Raw genomic sequence first — 6,000 nt, 5'->3', positions numbered from 1 at the left:
TTTTTTTTTTTTTTAAGTATCAGAATTACCCCAAATGTCGCTTGAACACTTGGTTTGTGTGAGTGCAAATGTTTTGGGCTGAGTAGGAGAGCCCACCACTGTTGTGGTCTTTAGGTGATGCCTCCAATTGAATGAGTTACACTGAGTTGGGGTTTGCTGGAGCGTTTGCCAGGCTGTTGGACTGCTGTTATCAGGGCCACAAGAAAAGCACCACAAAAGCACAGGTGTGCAGACTTTAGCCATTACTAGTTCTCTTTCCATCCCAGTTCCTTGTTAGTGCTTCTTCACCATCTCTGTGAGGTTTTTGTCTGGCTTTTTCCTTTTTGTTACTCGAGATCCTTGTTTCTTTTTCCATTCTTAGCAGAATTTGGGAAGAAAGAGAACTTGCTGAATGTGGAAGGGCTAGGTAGATCTTGTTCCTATGACCAGTCAGCAGCATGCAGACTCAGGGTAAGCTTGTAGATGTAATGGTCTGTGTATGAAGGTGATTTTCTCATCTTTCCTATGTCTGGAAAATGAGCTTGACCTGGAAAAGACCACATTTGATTTTTTATTTTTTTTAACCTCTTTTATTCAGTCATGTTCTGAGGTTGAATAGTCTTTCATCCATTTCTTCGGGTTAATGCAATGCAGGAATGCTTCTTAGTTATTTTTCAGACTTTATAGGCTGTTACATCTCCTTAAGCTCATTCCCTGGCTGTTTTCAAGAAAAGCTTATTAGCTTTGGCTTGTATTGTTTTAGACTCAGTCTTGTTTTCATTAAAACTGTGAACATTTTTTTTTCCATTTGAATCTGTTGCTTATGTATGGGACAATAGCTATCATAATCTCTATGATAGAACACAGTGCTTTGGGACAGGTTTTTTAGGAAGATTTATGTTTATTGAGGTGGAGTCAGAGTCTTGGTTTCAGTCTTTTAGGCTGGACCTTGTTTTCCTCTCCAATGTGAAAAGAGGAGTGTTTGATTTCAACTGGCATTTTTAAAAGCACATATGAGTAAAAAACAAACAAACAAAAAACAATGTGAATTGATGATGCTTCATGTTTTCTAGGCTTTTTTTTGAAAAGTTTCTTTTATTCTATTCAACAAAATCCCAATCGAAACTTGAATGTTAGCTGATGAAAGAGACTGCTCCAGAGAAAGGCAGTATCCAAACATCTAATCCATTGCCTTTGTTTAGAAACTAATTCTAATCTTCATGAGGATCTGGATGCTAAATTTTGAAGGACAAATTTTACTCCTGAGGATTCCAAATTAACTCTTCCAAGTGCACCATCTTGGTAAGGAGACAGGATGCTCTGAGGTGTTCTGGAAGTGGGATAGAGAGGGCAGGACAGACTGCACTGAGCCTGGCATGCTCTTGCCTTAGCTACACGTTAGTTCAGATCTCACCACAGCTGGTTTAAGTGTAATCAGGACAATAATGTTCACCTGCCTCTCCTAATCCCTTCAAGATGTGCAGATGGTTAAAAAAAAAATTTAAAATGCAGAAAACAAACAGAAAACAAAACAAAACAAAGAACTGACCCAGAGCATTATTGTTGCTCTGTTTTTCTGATAGTCAGGCATAGGGCTGTGAGGTGCTGAGGCCAATAGAATAGTGAATTTTTTGTTGTTGCATCTGTGCCTGAGGTTTGTAGTGAAAGTTTCAGATGTTGTTTGGAGGGAAATAAAGCTTTGAGCCATTTCTCACTTGGTCTGTGCTGCTTTTAGTAACCTGTTCCTGCATCACTTTCTGTTTTGTTGGTAGTAAATGTCTTTCGGGTAGCTGAAGAGTGGTTAAAGGCCATGCGAAATAATGGCAGTCCATGAAGGTTAGAAAGTGCAGCTGCTTCAGAAATTCAGAAAGCTAGCTGAGGCTTTTCTGATAGGTGTTTTGAGATTATCAGAGAAACAGTTGTTTTTATGGAGTAAATCTGAATAATATCAGGTCAAATACTGCTTTATGGTATCCTTGTTATTGGGACCATGTGAACTTTTGCCCTCCATTTCCTCTTATAGGAGGGCTTTTTGAAGCGTAGCTGACATGGTAAATGTACTTCACATTCAGCAACCTCTACTGGTATGCCAAAGAAATGCTTTTTTTTTTCCCTCCTTTGGAATATTTGTTTGGTTTTGGATCTTGAAAATGTAGCTATGAAATTCCTTTGACAGGTTTGATTACACACTTGAATCCAGTCCCACTAACCACAGGCAGCCTGCCCAAATAAGATAATTCTTCCCAAAGTTGGGCTTTTCCCCCTTGCAGTGTTGCAACAGACTGCTGTTTCACTTGGGAGCAGAAGGGTGCTGGACTTGGGGGTGGGTCTTCATCAGAACCAGATGGGCAGGTATTGATTTATTTTTTTAAGGTGAGTTGTGTGTACCATTTAGAATCCAGTGTGAGTGCAGAGAGTCCATGTCAGAATACAAGTGCATATTCTCAGAACTGCCATGGCCCTTTTGGACTTATTTGCCTGTGTTTGGTTTGTAAAGTTTCCAGTTGGTAATATTCTGCCCACTGGGCGTTTTTCCCCCCTAAGGGATGGGTAGAAATGAGTCTTTTTGCATAGTATGGGGGAAATAGGAATTGAATGCAAGTGCTACAAATGAGTAAATTCATAACTAGATTAGCTAAGAAAAGCAAGAGGCCTTCTTGCTGTTTCCCCTTTTTCCCCTCCTGCTCCCAGCTTGACTCGTTTGGCCTGAGATTGATTGCTGACTGATTCAAGAAGATTCTTTTCCTTAAGGGTTTGACAATTACATTATACTTCTGGCTTTGCTGTGCTTTTTCTGGCAGCTGTCTGAGAATGACTGTTAGTGTAATTCATTTCTGTCTTGCTCTAACATAAAGACTGAATCACTTTTTTTTTTTTTGCATGTTACTGCTATAATACAGAACAATATCTGTTTTCCTGTGAAGGCTAGTGTTTAATTTTCATACATGTAAGTGTATATATGTGTGTCTATATTTAAATGTGAATACTAATTATCAAAGCCTGTGCATTAAAAACTGTTAGACGTGTACTTTTGCTTTACAGACTAAATAATTGGGTCTGATCAGTAGTGCTAAGTGACCTTTTTCCTTCGCCCTAACAGAGGAAGCACAGCATGTGCTGTGTCTCAGTTCTGTTCATGATCTGAAGCCTTTCTCCTTGAACTTGTTGAACCACTTCCTCGGAACTGGTGCGTCTGTTTGCACGGATTGAATGCAGAAAGTTTGCCTTTCCCACCCATCTGCTTCTCCAGCACCGAGTTTACAGGCATCGAAAAGCATGAGGTTACCAAAGTGCAGGATTTTCAGTGTGGGATTCTAACAGCGCACTGAAAATGCTGAACTGTAGCCCTCATGGTTGAGGGTAATGTATGTGGGAGGTGAATGAAATGCAGCTGGAGCTAATCACGTTGCACTCTGACAGACATTCTCGGTGTTAGAAGCGTGGTGAACCCTTCAGTGGCCTGCTTGTTCTATGAAAAATGCTTTACCTACCCATGTTCTTATGTTCTAATCCACTTCTTTAGTATGTTCCAGTTAGAAGTGTTTTACCACTGTAGCAGAGTGGTCCCCTGCAACCATCTGTGAAATGCCTTACTTGGGACTGAGCAATGCTTTTGTTCACTGAGGAGGGGAAGAAATGCTGCATTTATTGTTACGCGTGAGCACAAATAGCAGTTGATTCCATGAGTTCAGGCTATCACAAGATGTCTTATTTATTTTCTCACTAAATACTCAGTCTTTCTGGTTTTGGCTGAAAGACTGCAGCAGAAGAAACGTTTGCTTATTTTTCCATAGCTGTAAGGTAAGGGCAGCATCTTTTTATCATCTTTAGAGTCTCTTTGAATTCCTGTACTTTTGGATTTGATTTCGGGTAGGCGAAGACTTGACACAGTTAGGACTTCCTTGCATGTCTGTTTACAAGGGTATGCAATGCTGAAAGAATGATTAGCGTTCCTGGATTGTTCGCAGTGCCTGCCAGGAACCTTGCTTCCTTCTAAAGCTTCCTTCTAAATTATCTTAGTTTGACTTGATGTAATTACATTTAATATTTTCTTAAATTTTCCTGTGGCTTCTGGGTGCTGGCTAACTTAGAAGCAGCATTTAAATAATCTAGTTAAAAATGATCTCCCTTCTGTTTGATTTCATTTTCAATAGAATGCTGTTCTTCTAAAACGGCCAGTAGTATCACATCAAGTGAACTTTTCCTGAAAGATTTTTAAGCAGAAAATGTATTTTTCTAATATCGATAGTTTTGAATGAGTTCAGTCCATTTCTGAACTTCTTGTAATGGTGCTAGAGGTAGGACAGAAAGAAGAGCTTCATGTGAAGTTAGGTTTGAAAACAAGTGGAAATACTCTTTAAAACCTAAGCAGTAAAACGTCTGGCCTGTAACTAAGGAGTAGTACACATCACTTGTATTCAGAGCCTGGAATGCTCTTTTTTTTCCTGCTTTTTTCTGTCTAGAAGGCAACATTAATCTACTTAGAGGGTTGAAGAACACTCCTGTAGCATTTTCCTGTTTCAGTCACTTGGATTTCGTTACTCAATTGCTCATCTGGAAGTGGCTAGCTTACAGTTCCTAGTATGTGGGGCTGGTACCTTCAGATCTATACAGTTTGGCCCCATCCCAGGCCCCCACAAAAACAACCACCACGGTCATTTAACTTGGTGTTTGGGTACTTTTGAAGGCTTCTTTGCTTCAGCTGATATGTGGCTTGTGTCAGTTCCAAAGAGCCTGATGGTGCACACACCCAGGTCAGCTGCAGTCTTGACTGATGTTCTGTGATGAGCAGGGCTTCTGCTTTGTGCCCCTAGAAGCTGTTCTGTCGTATGAGTGGTGGGTTTCAGAGTTCATGAGTCGGAGAGCAAGAGTGCACATGGCTCTAATGTGCATTTTAGGTCGAACACCCTCAATTCCAGTCTCAATCATAGTGTTTGGATGTTTCATCTGGAGGATCTGGAGCGCAGAACATGTGTGCTCCTTGCCACAGAGGCTGCAGCAGGGTTAGAGCTGTGCTTGCTGCATTGGGAAAAGGCTTTCTCACACATTGTTTCCCTGGACTGTGGAGTAACTGCTTACTGCTTACTCATACCGAGCACTGTGTGCAGCAGGAGGAAGTGGCAGGGTTGCCACAGTGCTTACAGGTAGGCCAGAGGCAGGAGGTGAGCTTGTTAAACCTGAAGCATTCGCACCTTGTGCACGAATGGAGATTGTGCACAGCAAATCACGTTCCTCGTGTGTTTCACCCACTCCAGAGGGCATTGCAGAGCTGCAGACCAGGGGGTGGGCAGAGTCTTTTTGCAGTGCCAGCCCGTGTGAGAGCATCAGCTGGCACGCTGTCTCCTTGGTGTTTCTCATGGGCTGATGACTGGAGCAGTTGTACTTAGAATACTGGTTCTCGCAGTTCCCTCTCTCAGACACCTGATACTCTATGTTATATATTGCATTTGAGTAGTTTTAGGCAGTTAATTCAGAGCTGTTTTGGCAAGTCACCCTGAAAGCTGGTGTGTGGAGGGCTGAATTTTAGGACATCTTACCCTTGTCTGCAGGTGAGGTGACACGCATGCCTGGGCTGTTAGGTGTGTTAATAGGAACCGCCCAGCTCTTTTTGCAGTATCGGTCAGCATCTTTTTGGAGCAAGACTGAATAATAATGCCTTGGTGCAAAATGGTAATTGGGGCAGGGAGGGGTTGTTAGGCAGAATGGTTTGTAAGTATGGGAAAGGAAGAGCAAGCCTGAGTTTTCTAGAATGCTAAAAAGCATTGTCACATAAATTTTTGGGAGTAGATGCACATGTATGTCTACACAGACACACACACAGCAATACGCTGCGTATGTATAGCAGATATACGTGTGTGTGACCAAGTGCTTGTTTCTGGGACAGTTTGCATAGCGTGATATCAGTATGCCAGGGCAACCACAGCTATGTAAATATTGCTGCTGGTGCAGATACCGGCTGCGGGAACAGTGCCCTTTTCCAGTCCAGCTTTTATCAGTATGGCTGAGCTATTATGTCAACAA

This window comes from Meleagris gallopavo, chromosome 12, assembly GCF_000146605.3.
Source record: "Meleagris gallopavo isolate NT-WF06-2002-E0010 breed Aviagen turkey brand Nicholas breeding stock chromosome 12, Turkey_5.1, whole genome shotgun sequence".
Lineage (NCBI taxonomy): Eukaryota > Metazoa > Chordata > Aves > Galliformes > Phasianidae > Meleagris > Meleagris gallopavo.
This window is presented reverse-complemented; position numbering follows the sequence as displayed.